The 12,538-nt window shown below is 48.2% G+C and overlaps 1 protein-coding gene across 2 annotated transcripts in view; it reads left to right on the forward strand.

Annotated features, from left to right (window-relative positions):
• Nucleotides 1-539: 539 nt before the first annotated feature.
• The window catches only part of SLC7A14 (solute carrier family 7 member 14), a 31,060-nt gene continuing 19,061 nt past the window's right edge, over nt 540-12,538 (forward strand). Inside the window, exon 1 of one of the 2 annotated variants that reach the window (XM_038146261.1) lies at nt 540-955. The gene's annotated coding sequence lies outside the window, so the exon portion shown is untranslated. The other variant, XM_038146260.1, reaches the window with a different exon arrangement.

Genomic DNA, 12,538 nt, shown 5'->3' on the forward strand with positions numbered 1-12,538 from the left:
AAGAGATTAATTTCAGTTTTTGGAGGATGAAAGGTCTCTCTCCACTGGAGACACAGCTCTCACAGGGAATATGTCCTGTTAGAAGCTATAGAATGAAACTGTAACAGATACTGAAACCAGATCCTCCCCAGGCATCACTGGAGATGAACCCAGTTTGGATTTGATGTCAAAATACAGATACAGACAGGGAGTATTTCTAGAGCAAACCCAGCAGCAGAAACTGAGAAACAAAACTGCAAAAAGGAATAATCTTGATCATAAATTTCAGCTATCCTCTAAAGTAGCTACGGGTATAAAATATTAAATGTATCCTGCACCTGATACCTAATTCCTCCCAGCTGGGCTGTGCAGAGGGCTGGACAGCACAGCATGCTGCAATGCATGAGGCATTATTTGAGTCCTAATTCTGCCTGTTCCGGGATTACAGCACTAACACCCGAATCTCACAGTGCAGCTCAAGGAGAAAACAAAAACGGATTCCCCACGCTCTGTCCGCGGGGCGAGGAAAGCCCTGCGCTGGAGGAGGCAGCCGGCAGAGTTATTTTTCACCAGCCAGACAGTTTGGCGGAGGCCACCCACAGCCCTCAGGACACTCGGACAGGCAGGGGGGACTCGCAGGGAGGGGAGGCGGCCATGGGGGTGGCAGCCCCGCGCAGGGAGCTCTCCCGGGGCCGGCACGGCCCGTGGCTATTGCCGGCGGTCACATGCGGCAGGCGGGGAGGGGAAGCGCTGAATAATTGAGGAGCTGCAGCGCCCTCCTCCCTTCCTCCATCCCTCCCTCCATCCCTCCTCCCTCCGTCCCTCTCTCCCCCTCCCTCCGCCCTGCGTGCGCGGCCGGGAGCCGGGGCCGGCGGTGCCGGCGCAGCCCCCCCGCAGCCCCGCCGGCCGCAGCAGCGCAGCCGCCCCCGCGGGGAGCGCGCCCGCGGCGGCCCCGCAGCACCGCCCGCCGCCCGGGGTGAGTGCCCGCTCCGCGGCCGGGGGAGGGAACGGCGTGCGGGGGGCGCCTCGGAGCCCCTCGGGGTGCGGGGGACGAGCGGAGAGCCCGGGGAGGGGCTGTCCGGAGCCCCGCCGGGGAGCGCGGCCGCGGCCCCCCCGCCTCGCAGACGGAGCCGGGTTCGTGCCCCGCTCGGCAGAGGCGGCGCGGCGGCTCCTCCGGCCCTGGGCACCGGCCCCGGGGGACCCCAGCCCGCCGCAGCATCCCCCTGCCCGGCCCCGTGGTGACGGAGTGTCGGGGCGCTCCGCGGCGGGGAGGAGGCGGGGGCGCCGGAGCTGACGGCGCGGGATTGATTGGAAACGGGGAAAAAACCGGAGTGACGGGAGGGACACCGGGTGGCCTGAGCGAAGCGACGGCTCTTGCTACAGGTGACCGCGCGGAACACGGCGCGGGAAGGTCGGGACGCTGCGGGAGGGGGGCAGTGAGGGGAACAGAAGCCGAGCAGAAGGGAACCGGCGAGGGAGGCGGGCGCGACCCGCGGCGCCGGCGATGCTCGGGGGTCGGTCTCGCGTGTGGCCGCGGCTCCGGGCGGGCGCTGTCCGCGGTGCTGAAGCCCCGACGGGGCGGCCCCGGCCCCGCCGCGACCCCGCAGAGGAGCCCCGGTTACAGCTCCGTGCTCCCCCCTTTTTTTGCGCCTGCAAAACTCCCTGCGACTCGGAGGCCGGTGGTGGAGTTGGCTTCCTCTTTACGTCACCCCGGCTCGGTGCTGTTTGTTGATTCCGCTCGGGTATTTCGGAGCTGCCGGGCACCGGCCGCGGGCCCGGCGAGGTGTGCTCCAGCAGCGCCGCTGGAGAGCCTGGTCTCTGCTCTCACAGCTGCTCCGCAGCCCGGCTGTTGGGGCCTGTTCGATGGCACTTTGTACAGATGGACTCGGTGCCCTCCTGGCACGGGCTGTGCCGAGTGCTCGGCTTCTGGAAGCAGCCCCGGCTCTGGGGAGGAGGGGGAAGCCCTGCCTGGCCGAACCCAGAGAAGATTTTTGTCTCAAAAGAGCCACGTCTGATTTAATCTAACGTATTAAGTGATTAATTCTCCCGGTGTCCCTGAGTAGCAGGCAAATAGATTTTTAGCATGCCAAGGCGTTTGTTTAACTGCCCAAAAACTGTCATGAGACTGAAAGTATGATTGCTAAAGATATTTACGTGTGTTTGTTTTCTTGGTACACATTGCTGAGGCATGTGACTTAGCAGGGTTGAAACACATATTGTAAATAAACAAAAACCCTCAAACAAGCCAAAAACAACACTAGAGAGAAAAGTTACCTGGATTAAACTCAGCATCTGTTCTTAAAATGTACTGCTCCATGGGGAATCTCTGTTGCACGAAAACAGAGAATTTGGGGGTCTTGCAGAGGTCCAAGGTCTGACTTCCCAATTTCATCTGCGAAAGGGGGTAAAATTTTCCAACAAAACAGTTACTGATGAGTAGTAAATAGTGTCAGCAAGGAATCTTGGGTCCTCTTGACATGAACTCAAATGTGCAGTACGTCTCTGAGAAGACAGCACAGATGAAATAGCTGTGATAAGACAAGTCATTGAACAAGAACAAGGGAAAAAAAGGCTTGTTTAGTTGATCTTCAGTAAGTGGAGATGTAGGAAGGAAATTTTACCTCAGCCCTTGAAAACAGACTGCTAGAGCACAGCAGACATCAACAAAAATGACAACAAAATTGGAAGTAAGGGGAAAAAAAAAGAAAGAAAAGCTAAAACCTGTCAAGGACTGGAGAAAAGCCCTTACAGAGGAGGAATTACAGCACCTGAGAATTCACTTCATTAAAAAGCAGGTAGGGAAGTGATGTGAATCCTTGAATCTAAGAGCTTCTACAGATAGAAATTACCAGGCACTGAGTTATTCCTCTGTCTGCCCAAGAGAGGCACAACAGAGCCAGTGCTCAGATGCTAAAGCCAAAATATTCCAATTTAAGGGAGGAATCACATTTTTGAACAGAGGAGTGCTGATGACCTGATGAAGGAGCGATCAGAAAATGTGCTGGCTGGGTTCTCCATCTGTTTGTGTCAAGGTTTGATGTGCTCCCAAAATATGCAACTTGGTCAAAGCAAAGCGTTGGGCTCCCTGCAGCAGCAATTGCCTGGAAACTAATGACCTGAGACTCAGACAGAATTAACTCCGAGGACTTTATGGTACCTTTGATCCTTAATTCCCCAAATTAGGCACAGAGATGTTACAACTTTAATTCCAGGTGCCCCAGCTACCCCTCTAGATGTACTACCCACCCCCCGCCGTGGGTGGGATTTTTAACCACATGCCAAGAGCAGAGCTAATAAGTGACCAAATTCCATTTTGAATCTTCCAATTTTCTAACTGGTTTCATTAATTAACTCTCCCCCAAAAGAATATCTTTCTTTGTGCATGTTGCAGTAAAGGGAAGCATTTTAAGACATAAATTCTCCTCAGGGAGTTATTCATGACTCTCAAGTCAAGACATATTTTATCCTTCTCTAATTTTTTTTGGATTATACAAAAATGTTGAAAATTTATTCTTTGTGTAACTTCAGAGTCTCAGATGGGATCATATCAGGAAGGATTCAAGCCAAAATCATTTTAAAGGATATATTTGTAGGCTGATTTGACACTACTTCCTTCTGAAGACAGTCTGTTTTCTCAGTTCTGAAATCACGCACATGTAATGAAATTTATTCCATGTTCCCTTAAAGGCAACAAGGAGATTTTCTAGAAAATTCAATGAGAACAGGAAAACCTCCTAATAGCTAAATTAATGTTTTTTCTCTGAAGCCCTGCAACATTCAAGCAAACAGGATGGCAAGAACTCACACAAACGTAAACACAGTCCTGGGCTCTTCATGAAGACAAGCAAAAAAAGGGGATAACAGAGTAGTCTGTAACTCATTTCTTAGTCCCCAAATAATCAAAACTTTGCTTTCAGAGCACCTGAGCTATTAAAATCATCATAATGTTTAAGCAACATATTGTTGTTTGGGTTATTTAGGCTTTTTAAAAACAAGAATGTAAAAACAAAGCAAATACTTCTTCAGCTGTGTGCAGCAGTGGGATCTGTATGTCACAAAAAAACAACACTAGCAGGGGGACAGCACATGTGACTCTCACGTTAATAAAAAAAAAATTAAACCCCCAAATCACTCCTAGGTTTTTGCTCTCTATAATACATAAAGCCGTGGTTGGGTCTGAGCTTGTCAGTCTGTCAGAGACAGATCTAGGCATGCAAAGTATCCAGAGCCCAGAAATACAGCAGGCATTTTTCAGCTATTTCCTACGGATGTGAAAACCTGGCCAGAGTCTCACCTCAGTCCAGGGTGAGTCTGCTGAACTCATTAAACCACCCACGTGTGAATGGGAGCAGACTCAGATCCACAGAGAGTCCTAAGACATTTTTCATTTACAGGGAATTAGACATAGCTAAGCTGTGGTTGTCAACGGGAAAATGCCAAAATTGAAAGAACTGGAAACTGTAATTTTTCTCTTGTATATTGAGCAAAATTCTCTTGAGTTTCCTTGGCTTATTGAATAGCAGCCCTGCTTCCAGACTATGCAGTCATCTCCAGGGCACTGGGTGCTCTGGCCAGCAATAATGCTCCCACCACAGCCCATCCCCTTCTGTCACCAGGCTGGAACATCTCTAAGAGAAAACTATTTTTTCCCACAATAAAACTGTCAGAGCAAAGCCCAGGCACTTATGAAACAAAGCCAGCGAGGTGGAGCCACACAGCACATGACTCCATTGTTTCTGTTCCTCTGCACAGTCACTGTATCCATAATTCATTGAAAGTCATGATACCATAAATTAAATCCACCTGGCAGGTGAACAGAAGAGGAGCTTTTGCAGCACGTGTGTTTCCAGCACCACATCCTCATTCTGAGAGGACAGGATCAAAGTGGCTTGCTGCCTACAGGGAAATGGGTTTGTGTTGCCATGCTACAACTGTCTATGAGTGCATCTGTGTCAAAACTTCAGTAAAAATCTATAAAACCACACATGGGCTCAGGGCAGCCCCTCTCAGCAGCCATTGGCTCCTGTTTATTGGTGACCATGACCTCAGTTAGTAGTTTGAGCCATTCCTCCTGCACATCCTCAGCTCCCTGAGTGTGGGCCAAGTCTTCCTCAGCAAAGTTTTTAAAGGTGAGGGTAGAAACACCCCAGCACAATTAAAACTTAGCTTTAAACGTGTGCCTGAGCATTACTGAACCAGGCTTTAATGATGGACCTGTTGAGCTGTGCTAGATGAGCCACTGCCCTGTGGTGCTCAGCAATGCCAGGGTGGCTCCAGGTAGGATTTGGGCACTCTGGTCTAGTGGGGAAGGAAACATCTGCCTCTCCTGGCTGTCCTTCCCTCCCAGGTGGGACCAGGCAGGAAGCACTGGGCACAGGTCTCACGCCACTCCAGCCCCGGAGTGACGCGCTCGGGAAGCATCTGGAATCTCCAGAGCCTTGTCTAAGACACCTGGGCACCAGCAGGTGTGTTCCACTCATTAAACAACTGGCTGGGAAGCAACAGGGACTGGGAGATGTGCAATTAATAACCAGCTCTGCTCGAAGGAAATTAAGACAGAAAGAAGCAATATGTCCTTTGGCTGGGAGCTCTGGCACAAATAGGAACTACAGCAAAGATATTCCAGCAGCTCTTCTCTCACTCGTGGGCAGGCACAGCAGTGGAATTGTGCTTGCCAGGCAGGGCAGCACACCGTGGGGACACTCTACTGACTGTAGCTGGGAGACAAAAGTCTCAGGGAAAGAGGTTGGGCTTTGGGATCTTGCTGCTAAGGGAGCTAAGAGCAAGGTGGCAATTAGCTACTTTAGGTTATGCTAATCATGTTGGCCCACACTGATTCCCTTGCTGCTAAAGGACATTTCCAGGCAGTGCGTGTGCATTGCTCAGGAGTATTATCATACTCTAACTTTTATGCTATTATCACTTTTAAGAACACATTCTTCTTCATTGAATTCTGTTTCTCTAGCACCATCCTAGAGACTGATTTAGTGTTAGTCTGCAGTAAGTTTGTAACTCACTGGGAAAAAAGCCCTCCTGCTACAGCACCAGGTATTACTCACATTATACATCACTTAGGTGGTGCAGTGCCTTTGCCTGACTGATGGTGATAAATGACTAAACACATGAACTCCATTCTAAACCATCATCTTTGATCCACTTGTGATCACATTACTCATATAATCGGTTGTGCTGAAATGGAGCAGAATTACTCATGTAAGGCAAGGGGTTTTTGTCCTAGTGAATAAGAAGAATAAGCAGCAAAATGTAATAAAATCAGCAGGAGCTGCTATTCACTTCCTTGGAAGTGCATTGAACCTACCTCAGGCTTCTGTGGAGGAATTTAGAGACACAGGTTACAACCAGCCAAATTCCCCCCAGCTCAAGGCTCCTATTTGCATATGCAAAAAGCTCCCGTTGATTTGCATATGCTACTACTGCTGCTTCTGGAACCTTTAGTAGGCTTGGGATTGAAGAATGCATTTTTCCAGCTTCTTCTGAGGAAAGCAGTTGTTCGAGATCCTCTCCTGCATTAATTAGCTGATAGCCAGAATAGTGGAAGTGGGGCAGTGAGGCATAATCAATTACATTTGTATAACTGCTGATGGAACACGATAAGTAATTAATGAGACCATGTGCACAAACAAAAGATAAATGCATTTGAAACTCGGCGAGAGCGAGTAATGGTGTTTGTAAGTTTGATGTGCTTACTGTGTAAAAGGCCAGTTCAGTCAGACTCCTACTGAATTATTACAGAAAGGTGGAAAGACTGCTGGTGAGTGAGAGTCAGCACTGAGAGGAAAAAGCCCAGCAGTTTCATAGTGGGGAATAAAGGAATCTCTACAAAACCAGCAATCTTCAAAATAAAACTAGAGGTTTAAAAACAGTGGATTTTCAGATCCTGTATTTGATATACAGGGGATTTTTTCCTTGTTTGGATGACAAAGCCTTAGTGTTAAATCAGTTCTTTACTGAAAGATTTGTGTTTTCGTCACTGGGTTCAAAATGCTACCCCAAAATGAAATAAGTTGTCATAATGATGTATCAGCCAGACTCTCGCAAGAGTAAAAATCCATTTTGTTTAGAGAGCCTCACACATTAATAAAAAACCCATTCTGTGAATCATGTCAAGTGAAAAAAGCTCTCCTGTCTGGCCTGCAGCAAACCATAATGACTTTCATTCTGAGATGTAAAAGTATGGATCCACTGAGGAAAGAAAAAGAAAACACAGCCCAGTAATTACAGAGTTTTCCTCTTGTGTGTTGTTAAAGCAAAGACAGTTTTTAAAGGAGTATAATTCTAGAAGAAACTGTCTAGCACAGGTCTGGAGTTTCAGTGATACGAAGGCAGCTGTCGTCCATTCTCACTGCAAGATTTGGTGCAGAAAATGTGTTATCTCATCAAAGAGGTAATTACTGGAAGCACAACCTACTACCTAAAACCTGAGAAAAGCTCAGAGTCACAAACCCCAGGCTGCAACCATCGCACTGATGCTGCTGGCAACCGTACTGTCAGAGCCCAGCATTGCAAATGGGCAACTCACTACCTTCCAGAAAATCAGATGATGCTTCTCCTCCTGTGACAGCTCAGGGTCTGGAACTGCTACTCCCAAAAAACGAGGTTGCAGAAGGATGTGCCAGCATATTTGCAGGGCCAGCCTGGATGGAGCCCTGGGCAATCTGGTCTAGTGGAAGGTGGCCCTGCACATGGCAGGTTGGGTTGGAATGAGGTGATCTTTAGGATTCTGTCCAACCCAAACCATTCTATGAATCTACGAGTCTGTGTGAGACAAATCTGCATTCCTGGGCACCCCTCCCGTGGTGTTTAAAATGCCTGAGCCTCAGTACATTGGTCGTTGAAACCCTGAGCACCCAGACCTGTGAACCCAAATTTCCTTTAGGAGTTTCATGTGTTTGACATCACTGCAGTTTGTGGCTGCAGAAAGGGGGAAGCTGTGCTCAAAGAATTGGTATCAATATCTGCACTTGGAATGCAAAATCACACAGCACCACAAATGAGCATTTGAAAGTGCACAGAGCCTCTAGGGTCCTTCTGCAGACGAGCACGTGCAGGTACAAAACCAATATTGACTTCAACAAGGCACGTCTAAGGGACCTTTAATAATTTTTAGCATTGTTTCTCATCTGCTTCTGTAGAAAACCCAGACAGATTAACCACCACACACTTCTTTGAGACAGTGAATTCCTCCATTTTACTGGTGGGGCAACAAATTTTACTCATTTCATGTGGTTTCACTACTCTCCTGGAGGGAACCTGTCAGAACAGCTCCAAGATGTTCCTGGTTCCCCACCTCCTGCTCAGCTCACCCATCTATTGATTTGCCATTTCCCTGCCTTGTTGCAGTTTTTAAGGTTTTTACCTTTTACCACCTCGAGACAACAGCAACAAACGAGACCTTTTTGCAAATGTGCAAATTGATTATACCTCTTTCTCTGTAGTTTTCCTTTTTTTTTTTTTTTTTTTTCCCCTTCGGGTGGTTAAATAGCCTTGTTGCAAACCCAGATAGAGCACTTCATGCATATTGCATTATTTTGGCTCGGCACGCACAGACTCCTGTATCTGTCATACCCTGCATCCATTCCTGCACTGTTCTGCACCATGGGAGTGATTGGTAGCCATGCAAAAAGGGCAGAAAACAAGTGGAAAACCAAAATGCCAGACATTGGACTGGGACAGGTGGATTTTCCAAGGGGAGGGATGTGCCTGCAAGGGTGTGCATGAGCCTCTCCAAAAGGAATATTTCAGTTTCCATCCCGTTCAGGCTGTAGGAACTGTAGGTGTTCCACATGCATCCAGCCCCTAGGAAGGAGGGAAATACTGCTCCTTTCAGTCCCAGAGCTGTTTCTCACTAGCCTGCTCCTTCAGAGGATCCCAAGGGAACCTGGACCAGCTGCTTGTGAAGTGGGCATGTAATTAATCCTGGCAAAGTTTAGAACAGCTCAATATCAAGGGATCTGCTGGCCTTCCCTGTGGCACGCTCCAATTTCACCTCTGAATGCATCACCTCATCTCCCACCTCATCCAGGCAGGAAGATGAGCCCTCAGCTACCAAAACCTTCTCATTGCTCACCTGCATGGGCGCAGACCAGTGCTCAAATATTGATTTGCTGTTTACTTAGGAAAAGGGAAACACCAGCTGCAACACAGAAAGAAGCTTTAACGTCATTCCGATCCTTCCCTCTGCCTTTTCCCTGATTATCCAGGCAGTCCAGTCTCTCCCCAGCAAGGACAGCAGCTAAACCATCACACTGTATCCCCCCTGAAGGCTGGAAAGAGGGAGAAAGGGTGATCTCTAGGTACATGCTAATTATATCACTGGATTACATATTTATGCACTTTTGATACTAGCACTATAGACTAGAATACAAAGTTTAGGAATTCCTGGGGGCTGCCTGTGGGTGCATGGCACTCTTGTCTTATATCTTTGGTCAAAAATAAACATTTTCTCATTTATTTTGCTTGTTTGTCAAAAGAAGATAATGATGTTTAGCAGTGCTAACACTGCCAAAACAATCAGTATAACCTTGATGGAAGCACCATAGAGAAGTGCTGTTCAACCTCTCCACTTCCATTTTGCCATGAAGACACACAGAAAATATCCCATTTTTTTCAGCTGATGCTCAGAGAAAGCTGGTCTTAAACCCGAAGTGTTATCAGTGGTTTAATTTAGCAACTACTGTAGTTTAAATTAACCACAGCTCCACTTGAACTGCTCGAGCAGATGTAAAAATGGAAAGATTAAAAATAAGAAAAGCCCAAAAATTACCAGCAAAGGCACAAGGCCAGATTACTGAAGCTGGACCCACGTGAGCGGCGCCGGGACCGGCAGGGACCAGCCCTCACTCTCGGCTCTGTGCCTGCCTTTTAAATCGCTTTTAGGAGGGCTGGTGATGGAGACAGAGCCAGCTTTTACAGTGGCAGCCCAGCTGGGGATCAACACTGTAAAAACAAGCACACGAAGCTCCAAATCAAGTCGTACTCGTAATGCAAACATTTCGGGGACGCGCAGCCCGGCAGAAAGCATCCCTGGCTGGGAGCTGCTCGCCTGACGTCAGCCTGTCCCTGCTGGAGGAGCTGGGATGAAATTCAGCCCCTGAGAAATCGCTCCAGACAAACCCTCCCCACCGTTACCGAGCTCACAATTAAAGGGAGAAGGGAAGAGGCAGCAGGGAGGTCAGCCTAGCACATTTATTCCTTTTTTTCTTGTTCTTTTTCTGGGATTGCAGCGGGGTTTGCTGCCAGGAGATGCCTTTTCCATCATCTTGAGCTACCTCGAGCATCCCTATGAGCCTTTGGGGCTCTGTTTGTCCGGGGGTGATGTTGGCACACAGTCCCTACTGGAGCACAGAGCAGGTCTGAGGGCTGATGCTCCTGCACCATAAACACCAGAATTAATATCCTGGGGTCCATAGCAGGCACTGCCTTGGGGGTTCACAGGAACCCACTTCGATCCCAGATTTCTGAAGCACAGCTCCCCTGGGCAAGGAGAAAGGGACTTTCCCCCTAAAAACCTCTGCAGCAAACAGGCACTGGTGTCCTTCATGGCAGGGCCAGATCCATGCTGATCCAGCTGCTGGAGGCATCAGCAATCTCTGCTCTGCAGTAATTACTCTGTGAGCCATGGAAAACCAGGGAAAACCCAACCTTTTTCTCTTAATGAGTGCCCCTGCCTGGCTTTCCATCGATACAACAACAGGAGCTCTCTTTGTTCCATTTACCACCATCGATATTCTGTTCCTTGGTGCATTCCCAGCAGATTTTAACAGAGATCTTTGCTCATGGATACCCCTACAGACTTGTGGACAGAGGGGAGTCGTTGACAGAAAATCAAAAGCCATCCCAAGGCACAGGTGTGGTTCAGGGACAATTTTCTAGAGAAGCTGGAGCTATGGGGGGTGATGAAGATAGGAGATGCTGGGGGGGGCACTGTGCTGCATCTCCCCAGCTGAACGAGTTTCATATGAGGAATAATTCAGCATCAACCCAGACACTAAGGAAGATCCATGCCTGTAAACACCTATGTCTCTCCTTCTGGCTTGACTGCAGTTTTAGTCAATTTACCCCGATGAAGAGGAGTGTTTTGGTACAAACAGTGGTGCTGACAAGCACATGGTGGCAGCAGCAAGTGCCAGCCAGTGAGGAAAACCAACCCCAACAGCCTGATGGTGGAAAGCTGAGCAGCTCCAAAACCCAGCTGCAGCTTGTCCCCTCTGAGCCACAGCTCCCTTCATCTTCCTGGGTTTATGGTGAGGACAGAAGATTAAAACAAAACAAGTAAAAATTCCTTTTGCTTCCCACTGTCTGCTTCTAGGCAGGCAGGGTTAGTGGAGCAGAGCAGAAGTGAGCTGCCCCTGCTCCATGGAGGTGGTTGCCATCCATGACATCCTTGTGGTTTCAAATGGAGAGAAAGGATGTTTTCCAAGCTACATAGCAGCAATATGCTGGTCTTGCTTAAACATCTGGAATAGTTTTGAATGACTGCTTTAATTGAGCATAGCAGCAATTATAGAGTTACTTAACTTCAGAGGTTTTGAAAGGCTTTTTTTTTTTCCTTGATGACTTATAGGAGAAGACTAAACTCCATGAATTGCAGGGCTCTGTTGGGCTGCCATGCAGGAGGACCTGGTCACAGCCCAGCCCCAGGCAGCTGGAACAGCTCAGCAGCCTAAATCTGGGTGCATCACTAATCCACCAGCCAGTTCCTGCTTTAAATTTAAACCATTTAAAATATTTAAGGGTTTTTTTCCCATCATTTTAGCAGTTAAGATTATTCCAGGACAAGACTGCCCTGTCTTCTCTTAGGGTTCTTTGCGATGCAGATGAAAAAGTAATTTCTGTACCATCACGTGGCTTGAGAGTGAACTGGGCTGTCCAAATCAGTCATCTCTCTTCAGGTTGAGGAATTCACTAATTTTTCCAGTGTGGATGTGAATTCCTCCATTAAGGAGCATATGCCACCCTTCCCAAAGCCTCCGTCAGACACCCAGAGACACGATGATGAAAAACTGGGCTCCCAATCCCCCTTAAAACACAGGACAGGTCTTCCCATGTCAGAGCACGGGGGATGGCACCAAGGACCATGCTGGAGCTTTGGTGCCTTCATCCCACACCATCCTACATCTCCTGAAGACCTAGCTACTTCACTAGTTTAAGTCAATTCAGTGCAAACCCTAGCACAGAAACCCAAGTATTTCAAACCCAACTAAGAGAAGCCACAAAGTTTAAGGAAAATAATTAAATAAAGGATGGAAAGTGGGAAGCACAATAAGACTTTTTCCAGCCCACCTCTTTTCCAGCCCACACTCCAGAGGTGCCATGCTTTGAATAAAAGGATGAATTTTGAGTGGTTTTCCTTAGAGTTGTTGTTTTCCACATGGCTAAAACACAATCCTGGCAAAGCAGAGCCACTGTGGAGAGGCCAGGACAGGAGCATGCTGCCCTGAGGAGAAAAGGAGGCTCAGAGGGGACCTTATTGATCTCTGCAACTGAAAGGATGCTGGAACCAGGTGGGAGTCAGTCTTTTCTCCCAAGTAACAAATGA

The sequence above is a fragment of the Motacilla alba genome, chromosome 9 (genome assembly GCF_015832195.1).
Source record: "Motacilla alba alba isolate MOTALB_02 chromosome 9, Motacilla_alba_V1.0_pri, whole genome shotgun sequence".
Lineage (NCBI taxonomy): Eukaryota > Metazoa > Chordata > Aves > Passeriformes > Motacillidae > Motacilla > Motacilla alba.